Below are 16,283 nucleotides of genomic sequence, written 5' to 3' on the forward strand. Positions count from 1 at the left end.
GGAACAAGCCTTTCCACTCATGACATCTGCATTGAACACAATGCTGAATTAAGTTAGTGATGGGGGTTCCATAATTAACGGAGCAGAAAGCAGATTTTGTGGACGTGAAAAAGACACAAAGATGAAATGTTGCCTCCCAGGTATTAGGGTCAGGGATGTCTTGGGTCGGGTCCACGGCATTCTAAAGGGGCAGGGTGAACAGCTGGAAGTCATGGTGCATATTAGCCACCATATAGGTAGGATAAGGGAGGAGACCATGAAGAAAGAATATATGGAGTTCGGCAGAAAGCTAAAAAGCAGGACATCCATGTAGCAATCTCTGGATTGCTGTCTGCGTCACATGCTAGTGAAGGTAAGAATAGAATGATTTGGCAAATGGATGTGTGACTGAGGGGCAGGGTTTCAGATTTCTGGATCATTGGGATCTCTTCTGGGGATGGTGTGACCAGTACAAAAATGACGGGTTACATATGAACCCAAGGGGGACCAATATCCTTGCAAGCAGGTTTGCTACAGCTGTGGGGGAAGGATTTAAATGAATCTGGCAGGGGGGTGGGAACCAGAGTGATAGAGCTGAGGATGGGACAGTTAGTATACAAGTAGATGCAATGTGTAATGCGATTGTGAGGATAGACAGGCAAATGGTAGGGCAAAATTGCAGTCAGTGGGATGAGGTGAAGTGCAATAAGCGCCAAAATCAAAAAAGGGTGATAAATACAAGACTGAAAGTGTTGCATTTGAATGCAGGCAGTATGCAGAATTAAGATAGATGATCTTGTGTTGCATTTAGAGATTAGCAAGTATGATATTGTGGGAATCTCTGAGTTATGGCTGAAAGAAAATCATAGTTACGAGCTTAACATCTAAGGATACATATTGTATTGAAAGGATAGGTAAGTAGACAGAGGGAATGGGGTGGCTCTGTTGGGAAAATATGAAATCAAATCCTTAGGAAAAGGTGACATAGGATTGGAAGATGTAAAATCCTTGTGGGTAAAGCTAAGAAACTGCAAGCATAAAAAGACCCTGATCGGAGTTACATACAGGCCTCTGAACAGTAGCCAGGATGTGGGCAACAAATTAAAACAGGAGATGGAAAAGGCATGTTAAAAGGGCAATCCTCATAGAATGCTGGAAGAACTCAGCAGGCTAGGCAGCATCTATGGAAAAGTCTAGTCAAGTCAAGTCATTTTTTATTGTCATTTCGACCATAACTGCTAGTACAGTACACAGTAAAAACGAGACAACATTTTTCAGGACCATGGTGCTACATGAGCAATACAAAAACTATACTGAACTACATAAAACAACACAAAACTACACTAGATTACAGACCTACCCAGGACTGCATAAAGTGCACAAAACAGTGCAGGCATTACAATAAATAATAAACAAGACAATATGCACAGTTAGAGAGCAGTAGGTTCGTGTCAGTCCAGGCTCTGGGTATTGAGGAGTCTGATGGCTTGGGGGAAGAAACTGTTATGTAGTCTGGTCGTGAGAGCCCGAATACTTCAGTGCCTTTTGCCAGATGGCAGGAGAGAGAAGGGTTTGTATGAGGGGTGCATGGGGTCCTTTATAATGCTGTTTGCTTTACGGATGCAGCGTGTGGTGTAAATGTCTGTAATGGCAGGAAGAGAGACCCCGATGATCTTCTCAGCTGACCTCACAATCCACTGCAGGGTCTTGCGATCCAAGATGGTGCAATTTCCGAACCAGGCAGTGATGCAGCTGCTCAGGATACTCTCAATACAACCTCTGTGGAATGTGGTGAGGATGGGGGGTGGGAGATGGACTTCTCTCAGCCTGCGCAGAAAGTAGAAATGATGCTGGGCTTTCTTTGCTATGGAGCTGGTGTTGAGGGACCAGGTGAGATTCTCTGCCAGGTGAACACCAAGAAATTTGGTGCTCTTAACTATCTCTATAGAGGAGTCGTCAATGTTCAGCGAAGAGTAGTCCTTCCGTGTCCTCCTGAAGTCAACAACCATCTCTTTTGTTTTGTTCACATTCAGGGACAGGTTGTTGGCTCTGCACCAGTCCATTAGCCGCTGCACCTCCTCTCTGTACACTGACTCATCGTTCTTGCCGATGAGACCCACCACGGTTGTGTCATCGGCGAACTTGATGATGTGGTTCGAGCTGTGTGTTGCAGCACAGTCGTGGGTCAGCAGAGTGAACAGCAGTGGACTGAGCACACAGCCCTGGGGGGCCCCCATGCTCAGTGTGATGATGTTGGAGATGCTGCTTCCAATCCGGACTGACTGAGGTCTCCCAGTCAGGAAGTCTAGGATCCAGTTGCAGAGGGAGGTGTTCAGGCACAGTAGGCTCAGCTTTCCAATCAGTGTCTGAGGAATGATTGTGTTGAATGCTGAACTTAAGTCTATGAACAGCATTCGAACGTACGTGTCTTTTTTGTCCAGGTGGGTTAGGGCCAGGTGGAGGGTATGGCAATGGCGTCATCTGTTGAACGGCTGGGACGGTACACAAATTCCGGGGGTCCAGTGAGGGGGGAACCAGGGCCTTGATGTGCCTCATGATGAGCCTCTCAAAACACTTCATGATGATGGATGTGTGTGCGATGGGACAGTAGTTAAGGCAGGACACTGAAGACTTCTTCAGCACAGGGACGATGGTGGCAGCCTTGAAGCACGTTGGAACGATGGCGCTGCTCAGGGAGATGTTGAAGATGTCAGTGAGAATATCTGCTAGCTGGTCTGCACATCCTCTAAGCACTCTGCCAGGGATATTGTCTGGTCCAGCAGCCTTCCGTGGGTTGTCCCTGCACAAGGTTCTCCTGATATCGGCCACGGTAGGACACAGCACCTGGTCGTTTGGAGGAGGGGTGGTCTTCCTCGCCGCCACGTCATTTTCCGCCTCAAAATGAGCGTAGAGGTTATTCAATGCATCTGGGAGGGAGGCATCACCAGAACAGGCAGGTAGTGTTTTCTTGTAGTTGGCGATGTCCTGAATGCCCTTCCACATGCACCGCATGTCGCTGCTGTCCTGAAAGTGGCTGTGGATTCGCTGGGCGTGTGCACGCTTTGCCTTTCTGATGGCCCGGGACAGTTTGGCCCTCGCTGTTGTTAGGGCTCCCTTGTCACCTGCTCTGAAGACGGAGTCACAGGTCCTTAGCAGCACACGCACCTCCGCGGTCATCCATGGCTTCTGGTTAGTGCATGTAGAGGTGGCCTTGGCCACGGAGATGTCACCAATGCACTTGCTGATGTAGCTAGTCACTGATGCCGTGTACTCCTCTAAGTTGGTCGAGTCGCCATTGGTTGCAGCCTCCCTGAACATGTGCCAGTCAGTGCGCTCAAAGCAGTCTTGAAGAGCAGAGATGGCTCCTGCTGGCCAGGTTTTCACCTGCTTCTGAAGTGGTCTGGAGTGCCTGACGAGCGGTCTGTATGCTGGGATTAGCATAACGGAGATGTGGTCTGAGTAACTGAGGTGGGGGCGGGGCTCTGCCCGGTACGCGTCGAAGATGTTTGCGTTCTCCCCTCTCATTGCAAAGTCCACCTTCTGAAGGAATCTGGGGAGCACTGACTTAAGGCTCACGTGGTTAAAATCTCCGGCAACAATAAACAGTCCATCAGGGTGTGTGTTCTGCAGTTCACTAATAGCCCCATACAGTTCACAGAGCACCTCTTAGCTTGAGCGCTGGAGGGGAATGTACACCGACTATGAGGACAGTGGTGAATTCCCGTGGTAAATAAAATGGTCTGCATCTACCAGTCACAAACCACCAGCGATAAGCAGTATCTTCAAACCAGCACAGGGTTCTTGCACCATTCCGTATTGATGTAAATACACAAGCCACCACCGCGAGTCTTACCAGAAAGAGCTGCATCTCTGTCCGCTCGAAACAAGCTGAATGGCGGCGTCCGGGATTCCGTCGGTGAGCCATGTTTCTGTGAAAACATACTCACAGCAAACTCTGTACTCCCGCTGAGTATTTCGTTGGAGTCAGATGTAGTTCAATTTATTGTCCAGGGAGTGGACATTAGAGAGCAGAATGGACAGGAGAGCCGGCCAGCTAGGGTTTGCTTTTTGCCTGGCACGGACTCCTGCCCGCTTGCCTCGCTTCCGCTTCTTGCGCACCGCTTATGGCGTCTCCACCTCCAGTCACTGGCATCAAGCTACTCTGAAGTCTATAGGCCCGATCCCCTCAGCAAGCTGAGGTCACGTAATTTAACCAGCAGATCTTCATGAAGGTTTGTTTTTGGGCAATCTCTATATTGTAGCAGTATCTGGCGATGGCAGATGGTCACTCTGTTATCCATGTGCCCTAATCAAAAATTGTGCCTTAAAATTAAACTAAAAAATTATTTAAAGTAACACCAGATCCAAAAGGCTGCTGCTGCTGTGCCGTGCCGCCTGCTGGGAGTAAACTATCAACGTTTCAGGCTGAGACCCTTTATCAGGACTACTAAAAAAAGGCCAGGCAATTTAAAAAGTCATAAAGAGAGGAAAGATGAAATATGAATGTAAAGAGGGCAGTGGTGTGACAATCATAGGGTTTTCAATATACAGGTATATTGGGAAAATTCAGTTGGTGCTGGATCCCAAGAGAGGGAATTTCTAGAATATCTATAAGACATTTTAGAGCAGCTTTTGGTGGAGCCCACTATGGGAATGGCAGTTCTGTATTAGATGTTATGTTATGACCCAGATTTGATTTAAATGCTTAAGTTAAAGGAACCCTTAGGCGGCAGTATTCAGAATATGATAGAATTCACTCTGCAGTTTGAGAAGGAGAAGCTAAAATTGGATACATTAGTATTACAGTGGAGTAAAGGGAATTATAGAGGCATGAGAGAAAAGATGGCCACAATTGATTGGATGGGAACACTACAAGGGATGACGACAGAACAGAAATGGCTGGAGTTTCTGGGGGCAATTTGGAAGGCACAGGAAATATACTGTACATCCCAAAGATGAAGACATATTCTAAAGGGAGGATGAAACAACCGTGGCTGACAAAGGAAGTCATAGATAGCATAAAAGCAAAAGAGAGGGCATTTAATATTGCAAAAAATTAGTAGGAAAGTAGAGGATTGGGAAGTTTTTAAAAACCAAAAGAAGGCAACTAAAAAGAGCCACAAAGAGAGAAAAGATGAAATACGTAAGAAAGCTAGCCAATATTATAAATGAAGATACAAAAAGATTTTTTTTCAGATATGTAAAAAGTAAAAGAGAGACGAGAGTGTATGTTGGACCACTAGAAAATGAAGCTGGAGAGGTAGTAATGCAGGACAAAGAAATGGCAGGCAAACTTAATAAGTATTTTGCGTCAGTTTTTACTGCGGAAGACACTAGCAGAATTCCAGAAATGCAGGAGGGCAGAGGTAAATGCCATTGATATTACGAAGGAGAAGGTGCTTGGGAAGCTGAAAAGCCTGAAGGTAGATAAATCACCTGGACCAGATGGACTACACCCCAGGGTTCCAAAAAGTAGCTGAAGAGATTGTGAATCTCTCGTTAGTAATGATCTTTTAAGAATCACTAGATTCTGGAATGGTTCCTGAGGACTGGAAAATTGTAAATGTCACTCCACTCTTTAAGAAGGAAGGGAGACAGAAGAAAGGAAATTATAGGCCAGTTAGCCTGACTTCAGTGGTTGGAAATATGTTGCAGTCTATTATTAAGGATGAGGTTTCAGAGTACTTGGAGGCACATAGTAAAATAGGCCAAAGTCAGCATTGTTTTTGAAAGGGGAAATCTTGCCTGACAGATCTGTTGGAATTCTTTGAGGAAATAAAAAGCAGGATAGACAAAGGATAATCAGTGGATGTTGTATACTTAGATTTTCAGGATAAGAGCCCATGATATTACAGGAAAGATACTAGCATGGATAGAAGATTGGCTGACTGGTAGGAGGCTAAGAGTGTGAACAAAGGGGGCTTTTTCTGGTTGACTCCTGGTGATTAGTGGTGTGCCGCAGAGGTCAGTGTTGGGACCGCTTCTTTTCACATTGTATGTTAATGATTTGGATGAAGGAATTGATGACTTTGTAGCTGAGTTTGTGGGTGATCTGAAGGTAGGTAGAGGAGCAAGCAGTGTTGAGAAAGCAGGTCTGCAGAAGGACTTAGATGGATTGGAGAAATGAGCAAAGAAGTGGCAGATGGAATATAAAGTAGGGAAGTGAATGGTCATGCACTTTGGCACAGGGAATAAAGGTGTGGACTATTTTCAAACTGCAGAGAAAATCCAAAAATCAAAGCTGCAGAGGGGCTGGGAGTCCTCGTGCAGAATTCCTTAAAGGTTAACTTGCAGGTTGAGTCTGGGGTAAGAAAGGCAAATGGAATGTTAGCATTCATTTTGAGGGGATTAAACTGTAAAAGCAAGGTTGTAATGCTTAGGTTTTATAAGGGATTGGTCAGACTGCACTTGCTTGTTCTTGTTACATACACCTGTTATAAGGTAACCGTAGCCTTCAGCCAGAGCAGATGTCATCAGGTGGTTCCCAAACTTCACAGAGTGTTTCGACCCTTAACCACGACATTCTCCAGTTGGTGGGTTGGCAGTGGTGGCCAAATCACTGCCCATCTGCTCCTGGCTTCCAGCTCCCCTCCTCTCGCCTACTCCAAGTCCAACAAGAGGCTCATTCTGCCTCTTCCCCCATCCTATGAGCTGCTTGTTTTTTGCTCCTTTCATCCAGATCTGACAACAACCGCCATGCTGATTTGGCTGGTTAACCTCTGCAGCCAATCTCCACAGGGAACAACCATGCCTGCCATCCCTCGTCTTTACAGTCCTGCACTAAGGGCTGGTACTTCAAGTCCTTTCTCTCGTGGGCGTCTTCCCATTCCTTCTCCCACGGCACAGTCAGCTCAACCAGAATTATTTTCTTGTTTTTGGTTGACCACAGTACAACGTCCGGGCGTAGGGTTGTGTGCACCATATCCGGGAACTGCAGCCTCCTTCCCACATCGACCTTCATCTACCAGGACCTGGCCGTTAGCAGCAGATTGGGCTTTGGTTGTTTGGTTACGAAAGGTCCGGCTCCCTCTTTGATGAAGGTGATGGCCTTGCTCAAATCTGTGCCAGCAATTCTCTTCTTGTATCTCTCCCGCTCTAATGTGTCAGCAAGAGCCAGAAGCACCTTATCATGGCGCCACCTATACTGTCCTTGAGTTAGAGCTGTTTTACACCTGGACAGTATATGAGCCAGTGTCCCCTTTTGACCACAGAGCTTACAGTTCAGGTCCTCTCTCATCCCCCATATGTACAGATGTAATGGTGAAGGAAGGGTGTCATACACGGATCACAAGAGGAAGGAAATACGTAAGGGCTCCAGTCTCCATAACTCTGCCCATGAGATCTTGCACTTAGGCAGATTCCATTTTGTCCAGGCACCCTGGGACCCTTGTTCCACTGCCTTTGACATCAGCTTCTCTTCCTCACTGATCCGTACTTCTGCCTGTACCATGTCTTGCCTGTTCTTTGTGCTTGCGTTTCCCCACTGCTGGAAGTGAACTGAGCCAAGGCCTTGCCGATGATATCTCGCAGCTTCAGAGAACACACTGCCTCCTCCACAGCTGCGTTGTTTGCCCACTTGCGCCCAGATCTGGTTGTAACGCCTGCTTGCTTTACCAAGACGTCATTGGAATCTCTCAAGCTTGTGAGTAGTTTTGGGTCCCCTATCTAATAAAAATATGCTTGCATTGGAGAGGATCCAGAAGAGGTTCATGAGAATGTCCCCATAACATATGAAAAGCATTTGAGGGCTCTGGGCCTGTACTCACTGAAGTTTAGAAGAATGAAGGGAGATCTCTTTGAAATCTATTAAATATTCAAAGGAATGGATGGAGTGGACATGGAGAGGATATTTCCTATAGTGGGCAAGTCTAGGACCAGAGGTAGAGCCTCAGGATTAAGAGACATCCATTTAGAACAGAGATGAGGAGGAATTTCTTTAGCCAGAGGATGGTGAATCTCTGGAATTCATTGCTACAGGTAGCTGTGCAGGCCAAGTGGGTATATTTAAGGTGGACATAGATACGTTCTTGATTAATAAGGGTATCAAAGGTTATGGGGAGAAGGCAGGAAAATGGGGTTGAGAGAGATAATGGATCAGCCACGATGGAATGGTGGAGCAGACTCAATGGACCAAATGGCCTAATTCTGCCCCTGTGCCTTATGGTCTATATTTAAATTTAAAACAGCTGATTTTATGAATTGATCTTGAACATGTCAGCTGAGAGGTTTTCCCATAGTCAATTGCTGTGTATCTTTAAAGTCACAGAGTACTACAGCACAGAAACAGGCCCATAACTAGGAGCTTATTGGTTCTTGTTATTCCAACAATTGCATTATTATTTAACAAAATAAGAATAATAGACCAGTTTTTAGAATTAAAATCTTCAAATTTATATTTGGTGTAAATTTTCAGATTTATTTTTGAACATTTTAAACTGACATCTGCTCTGAGCACTGTAAACATCTTGCATTTCTTATTCTCAAATACTAAAATCAATCCAATCTCTTGGTAACTTGGTGGATTTATATAGAGACTATAGTCATACAAATTAAGAACCTACTTAATGTTAATAATTTGGTTAATCTCTCACAAGATTGCAGTACAGTAATATTCAAAACCCCATGTTAGTGAGAAAAGCAGTCAAAAGTTACACTATAATAATTATCCATAATTTCTTACTACACGATCAACATCCCCATTTGAGAAATGATGATATTAGTGCAACAAGTATTTTCAGGATCTTACCCCAAATAGGAATGTACCAAAAGAGAGAAAGGGAAAAATATTGGCAGAGCAGAGAAATAATTTAGGAACTGCCTCAAAAAGCTTTAACAAGTAACATTCTTAGTTATTTTTGGGTAAGGATATGCTGTCATGATTTACAAGTGCAACAGCCATTCTCTCAATGTCAGCAAAAACAAAATAACTGGCCATTTGCTTTGTGAAGGGTACGCATGCTCATGCTTATATCCATGGTACTGAGTCAAGAGACTTGAGAGTTTCAGTCTCAAAGGAATGAACATAACCAATTGTCATGGTTGAACCACGTTAATGCCACAGCTAAGAAAGCTCACCAGCACTTCCTGCACGGGTGCAGGAAGCAGTCTATATTCCAAGCCTGCACTGGTGTCCATACCCCATTTTTCCTATGCTTTATCGATGACTGCATTGGTGCTGCTTCCTGCACCCATGTGGAGCTCGTCGACTTCATCAACTTTGCCTCCAACTTCCACTCTGCTCTCAAATTTACCTGGTCAATTTCTGACACCTACCTCCCCTTTCTCGATCTCTCTGCCTCTGTCTCTGGAGACAGCTTACCTACTGATGTTTATTATAAACCAACACAGCTATGTTTATTATAAATTCACAGCTATCTGGAATATACTGTACCTCTTCCCACTCTGTTACTTGTAAAAACGCAATCCCCTTCTCTCAATTCTTCCATCTCCACCGCACCTGCTCTCAAGATGCAGCTTTTCATTCCAGGATGAAGGAGATGTCCTCCTTTTTCAAAGAAAGGGGCTTCCCTCCCTCCACCAACAATGCTGCCCTCAACCGCATCACTTCCATTTCACACGCATCTGCTGTCACCCCATCTTCCCACCAACCTACCAGGGACATGGTTCCTCTTGTCCTCACCTACCACCCCACCAGCCTCTGCATCCAGCACATAATTATCTGGAACTTCCACCATCTCCCACAGGATCTCACCATCAAGCACATCTTCCCCCCGCGCACCCCACCCCCTGCTTTCTGCTTTCTGCAGGAATCGGCTCCCTACACGACTCCTTGTCCATTCATCCCTCCCCATTGATCTCCTTCCTGGAACTTATCCTTGCAAGTGGAACAAGTGCTACACCTCCTCCCTCACTACCATTCAGGGCCTCAAACAACCCTTCCAGGTGAGGTGACACTTCACCTGTGAGTCTGTGGAACACTCTGTCCGCCAGAAGAAGTGGGAGGGATCTCCTAGTGGCAACCCATTTTAATTCCACTTCCTATTCCCATTTCCTTATGTAAATCCATGGCCTCCCCTATTGTCGCAATGAAGCCACACTCGGGTTGGAGAAACAACACCTTGTGTTCTGTCTGGGTGGCATCCAGCTTGATGACATGAACATTGATTTCTCGAACTTCTGGTAATGCCCCCCACCTTCCACCTTCCACCTTCCACCTTCCCCCTTCCCCATCTCCTTTTCCTTCTCTCACTTTACCTCCTTGCCTGTCCATCTCCTCCCTCTGGTGCTCCTCCCCCCTCCTTTCTTTCTTCCATGGCCTTATTCCTCCTTCTCCTGTCCTATATCTCTTTCACCAATCAACTTCCCAGCTCTTTACTTCACCACTCCCCCAACCTTTTAAGTCTAATCTCATTCCTTTTTCTCCAGTCCTGTTGAAGGGTTTCGGCCCAAAATGTTGACTGTACTCTTTTCCATAGTTGCTGCCTGGCCTGCCAAGTTCCTCCAGCATTTTGTGTGTGTTGCTTGGATTTCCAGCATCTGCAGATTTTCTCTTGTTTGTAATGGATGGAAAAGTTTGAAGGATTTTTTTCTTGCTTTCTCATGCAAACATTCCCATTACAATAAAATTTTAAATACATGTATTTTTCCTTATCATTTGGTTAATTCTCAATCATCCAGTTAAAATGTGAGTGTTCATTAACAAAAAATTGCAATTGGTAAATGTTTCACATCTGACCAAAAGTATAGCAATTAAATACCAAACAATTAAATTTTTTTATATCTTTTTAATCATAATTTTAACAAGTCAGCTCATCAAGTTTAACTATTTCTTTAGCCAGTTCTAAAAGTTCAGTCAGATCCATACAATACATTTTTCACTTCAAGACATGGGTTACATACACTCTGTGTAAACATTGCCTAGATTGTACTTGTTAGCTCATGATCACGAAGTATAAAATCGATTCCACATTTTGAGTACTTTTCAGAGTTCTGGTGGGAAAACTGTTCAATGTGTCAGCAGCAACCCAACAGTTCCTGACACAGTTTGTTAAATGGCGAACCCAGCTGGAAAGGAAATTGCGTTCATTCCTATTATTTCTCACAAATAGTTTGTTAACATTTGCATTTATCCTCAGAATCAAAAAATGGGCCCCAGAGTAAGATTTCAGCTGACTGGTAGCACTTAATGACATGTTACAGATGATGTGCCTTGAGAGGGGAAATGTTGTAATTATTGGTATATTTTGTTGTGTTCTGAGGACGAAACTTAAGAGAATGGCCTTGGAGAATATCCTGTTCTGATTATCAGAATAAAACCATGTTTAGAGAGTTAAATAATGAAATTTGTACTGTAACCTCAGTTTGAAAGCTATGAAATGCTACAATTTAACTGTTTGACTTTACCATGAAGTTCATAAAGAAAACTTGCATCTTTTTTTGGTTCATTCCAAAGTCAATGGATATGATCTTTAAAGTAGCAGTGTACTCAGCAGTGAAATCAAGAAACAACTTAACGCAGAGAAATAATAGAAGTAAGAAACTTTCCTACTGTCAAGGCTATGGATGCTTGGACAGGTGGAATTGTCAAGACTGAGATAGAAAGATTTTTATCCAAAAAATCTGATCTACAGTGATCGAAGACAAAAAAATGGAAATACATTATAAATAACCAATAGTTTGTTGGAATTGTGGAAAATGTTCAGCTGAATAAATACTCAAGTTTCTGCCACAACCACTTGGAATTTCCCAGTCAATGGAACATACTCTCATATTGACTATCTTGGGCTAATTTGAAATCTGAACTGGATAGCTGTAGACTAGGGGTCCCCAACTTTCTTTGCACGGCGGACCGGTTTAACATTGACAATATCCTCGGAGATTGGCCGACTGGGGGGGGGGGGAGGGGGTCGGTGTTAGGTGATAAGCCAACTATAAATCACTTATAAGTGGCTAATACACTCAATTTCGTTTCTAAAAGGGTTTATCTAACAAATTTCATGTTAAACACAGCGCATATTTCTTCGCATGAATTAGTGATAATTATAAGTCACTTATAAGTCAATAGCATCATAACATTTAAGTAACGTTTGGATATTAAACACACAGCACATATTTTCCTCGTAAGAACATATAAAATCATTGCAACACACCAATATCGCTGAATCAGTGGGAGCCCTGGACTTGTTTCCCTGCAACGAGACGGTCCCATCGAGGGTTGATGGGAGACAGTGATACTCGAAGGGGGTTCCTTATGTCCAGCTAATTCCGCAATTTAGTTTTAGTTGCATTCATTGCAGAAAACCCCGCTTCGCAGAGGTATGATGTTGGAAATGGAAACAACGTTTTTAGTGCAGAAATGTTATGTCAAACATACTTTTCAGCCCACGGTCATTTGCAAGCTCAAGGAGTTGATCTTCTTCCCATGCTGACATGGATGATTCACCAGGGGCATTCACAAATGGGTCACGGACCCATTCCTTTGCACGTCTTGAGTCATTTGCGGTTGGGAAGTAACACTCGAATTCTGTTGACAGCAAAGGTGGGTGATTGCGCACCAGCTGTGAGAAGGACAGTGCAGCCTCAGTCTCTCCTAAAATCCCAGCTAATGTTGGGACATGTCAAATATGCCCCTGTCCACTTGCCTTCCCCACAGTTCCAGTTTGGCTTTGAAAGCAGACACTTTATCTGCCAACTTGAAGACAGTTGTCATTCTCCCCATGAAGTGACAAATTCAGTTCATTGAGCAGGTTGAAGATGTCACACAGATAAGTGAGTTTTGCTATCAACTCCTCGTCACTGAAGTGTGCTGCCAGTGGTGACTTTTTTCCTGAAAGAAATCTCTGTAGCTGCTCTCTTAACTCAAAAACCCTGGCCAGGGCCGTCCCCCTTGATAGCCACCTGACTTCAGTGTGTAAGAGAAGGCGTTTGTGCTCTGCATCCATTTCCTCGCAAAGCTGCTCAAACAGACGTGAGTTCAGGGCTTTTGCTTTGATGTGATTAATAACTTTAACAATGTCATTCAATATGCTGTTAAGATCAGGTGACATTTTTCAGCTAGCCAGCATTTCGCTGTGTATGACTCAGTGTGTAGACTGGCATTCAGGAGCAACCTCTTTTACTCGGGTAGTGAAACCAGACAGCCATCCAGTCATAGTTGCAGCCCCGTCTGTGCATATTCCAACACAGAATGACCAGTCCAGTTTGCCTGACATGTAGTCATTCAAAGACTTGAATAGTTCTACCCCAGTTGTGTTAGTTGGCAGCGGCAGTGCGCACAACATATCCTCGTGCACGTCGTCTTGAAATATATATCGCATATAAACCAGCAGTATTGCCTTGTTGTCGACATCGGTAGACTCGTTGACCTGCATAGCATACCATGGTGACTCGTTAAGCTGTTCTAACAGCTGTGCTTCGATGTCTTCCGCTATGTTATCGATTTTCCTTGAAACTGTGGTATCTGAAAGAGAAACCTGTGTCATCTTGTTAGCTGCAGCTTCTCCCAAAAGTTCACGTCACATGTCCTTGGCAGCAGGCAGAATCAATTCTTCATCAACAGTGAAAGGCTCCTTAGCCTTAGCAATACAGCTGGCCACTAAATACGACACTCTCAGAGCAGCAGCATTTGTGGAGGTGGTGGCTCTCAGCACTTGCTTCTGTCCCACTTGCTCACGTTTTTCCGCTCAAAAAACTCAACGGGTTTGTCTTTAAGTGCAGGGTGCTTGGACTCAAGGTGCTGAAGCAGTTTTGAGGCCTTCATTGCCTCATTAGACAGCTTGTCTCCACATATCACACACAGGGGCTTGGAGAATGCGAGTTACTGGTCGCAATAAAGCCATATTTTATGTACGACTCGTATTTTCTGTTGAAGGAAGCTTTCTTTTTTTTTGCAGTTTTTACCTCAGCTGTCTCTGCATTATCATTATCGTTCGGCCTTTTATGTCCCCTACTACCTTTTCCAAAGAAACTCTCAAGTGACGTTGGTTTTTTACTCATCGAGTAGTTATAGGTTAATGACCGGCTGATGACCTCGTGTGGGTAGTGACCTTGCGTGCATTCAAGTTCAACATTGGGCGTGACAGGGAATGAGGAAAGGTGCAGCTGACTCATATCGTTTCATATCGCCAAATCATATTGTTTCCTTGCAGCCCGGTAGCACATGCTTTGTGGCCCGGTACCGGTCCGCGGCCCGGTGGTTGGGGACCACTGCTGTAGACAGCCTACCATCAGTCTTCCATTTAGAATGGCGAGGCGGTAAAAATTAATGAATTAAACTCCCCCACCATTTGACCACCAATGATACACAGTACAGCTACTGCTTGGATATCTTGTATCTTATTTTCTTATATAAACAAAAAATTTAAAGGTCATTGGATATCGAGTCAAGAAGAAAAGAAAAGCTTACAAAAGGTTCAGAGAACTAGGTAATGTTAGAGATCTAGAAGATTATAAGACTAACAGGAAGGAGCTTAAGAAGGAAATTAGGAGAGCCAGAAGGGGCCATGAGAAGGCCTTGGCGGGCAGGATTAAGGAAAACTCCAAGGCATTCTACAAGTATGTGAAGAGCAAGAGGATAAGACATGAAAGAATAGGACCTATCAAGTGTGACAGTGGGAAAGTATGTATGGAACCAGAGGAAATAGCAGATGTACTTAATGAATACTTTACTTCAGTATTCACTATGGAAAAGGATCTTGGTGATTGTAGTGATGACTTGCAGCAGACTGAAAAGCTTGAGCATGTAGATATTAAGAAAGAGGATGTGCTGGAGCTCTTGGAAAGTATCAAGTTGGAAGAGTCGCTGGGACCAGATGAGATGTACCCCTGGCTACTATGGGAGGCAAGGGAGGAGATTGCTGAGCCCTTGGCGATGATCTTTGCATCATCAATTGGGACAGGAGAGGTTTCGGAGGATTGGAGGGTTGCGGGTGTTGTTCCTTTATTCAAGGAAGGGAGTAGAAATAGCCCAGGAAATTATAGACCAGTGAGCCTTACCTCAGTGGTTGGTAAGTTGATGGAGAAGATCCTGAGAGGCACATGAACATTTGGAGAGGTATAATATGATTAGGAATAATCAGTATGGCTTTGTCAAGGGCAGGTTGTGCCTTACGAGCCTGATTGAATTTTTTGAGGATGTGACTAAACACATTGATGAAGGAAGAGCAGTAGATGTAGAGTATATGGATTTCAGCAAGGCATTTGATAAGGTACCCCATGCAAGGCTTATTGAGAAAGTAAGGAGGCATGGGATCCAAGGGGACATTGCTTTGTGGATCCAGAACTGACTTTCCCACAGAAGGCAAAGAGTGGTTGTAGACGTGTCATATTCTGCATGGAGGTCAGTCACCAGTGGGATCTGTTCTGGGACTCTTACTCTTAGTGATTTTTATAAATGACCTGGATGAGGAAGTGGAGGGATGGGTTAGTAAGTTTGCTGATGACACAAAGGTTGGAGGTGTTGTGGATAGTGTGCAGGGATGTCAGAGGTTACAATGGGATATTGATAGGATGCAAAACTAGGCTGAGAAGTAGCAGATGGAGTTAAACCCAGGTAAGTGTGAAGTGGATCATTTTAGTAGATCAAATATGATGGCAGAATATGGTATTAATGGTAAAACTCTTGGCAGTGTGGAGGATCAGAGGGATCTTGGGGTCCGGGTCCATAGGACGCTCAAAGCAGCTGTGCAGGTTGACTCTGTGGTTAAGAAGGCATACGGCGCCTTGGCCTTCATCAATCGTGGGATAGAATTTAGGAGCCGAGAGGTAAGGTTGCAGCTATATAGGACCCTGGTCAGACCCCACGTGGAGTACTGTGCTCAGTTCTGGTTGCCTCACTACAAGAAGGATGTGAAAACCATAGAAAGGGTGCAGAGGAGATTTACAGGGATGTTGCCTGGATTGGGGAACATGCCTTATGAGAATAGGTTGAATGAACTCGGCCTTTTCTCCTTGGAGCTACGGAGGATGAGAAGTAACCTGATAGAGGTGTATAAGATGATGAGAGGCATTGATCGTGTGGATAGTCAGAGGCTTTTGCCCAAGGCTGAAATGGTTGCCACAAGGGGACACAGGTTTAAGGTGCTGGGGAGTAGGTACAGAGGAGATGTCAGGGGTAAGTTTTTTACTCAGAGGGTAGTGAATGCCTGGAATGGGCTGCCGGCGGCAGTGGTGGAGGCGGATACAATAGGGTCTTTTAAGAGACTTTTGGATAGTCGTAGTCATAGTCATAGTCATACTTGATTGATCCCGAGGGAAATTGGTTTACATTACAGTTGAACCATAAATAATTAAATAGTAATAAAACCATAAATAGTTAAATAATAATATGTAAATTATGCCGGGAA

General features: G+C 44.4%; 1 protein-coding gene across 1 annotated transcript in view; it reads left to right on the plus strand.

Annotated features, from left to right (window-relative positions):
- The window catches only part of LOC140186067 (uncharacterized), a 60,873-nt gene that overhangs the window by 11,479 nt on the left and 33,111 nt on the right, over positions 1-16,283 (plus strand). The window lies entirely within an intron of this gene.

This window comes from Mobula birostris, chromosome 22 (genome assembly GCF_030028105.1).
Source record: "Mobula birostris isolate sMobBir1 chromosome 22, sMobBir1.hap1, whole genome shotgun sequence".
Taxonomy (NCBI): Eukaryota; Metazoa; Chordata; class Chondrichthyes; order Myliobatiformes; family Myliobatidae; genus Mobula; species Mobula birostris.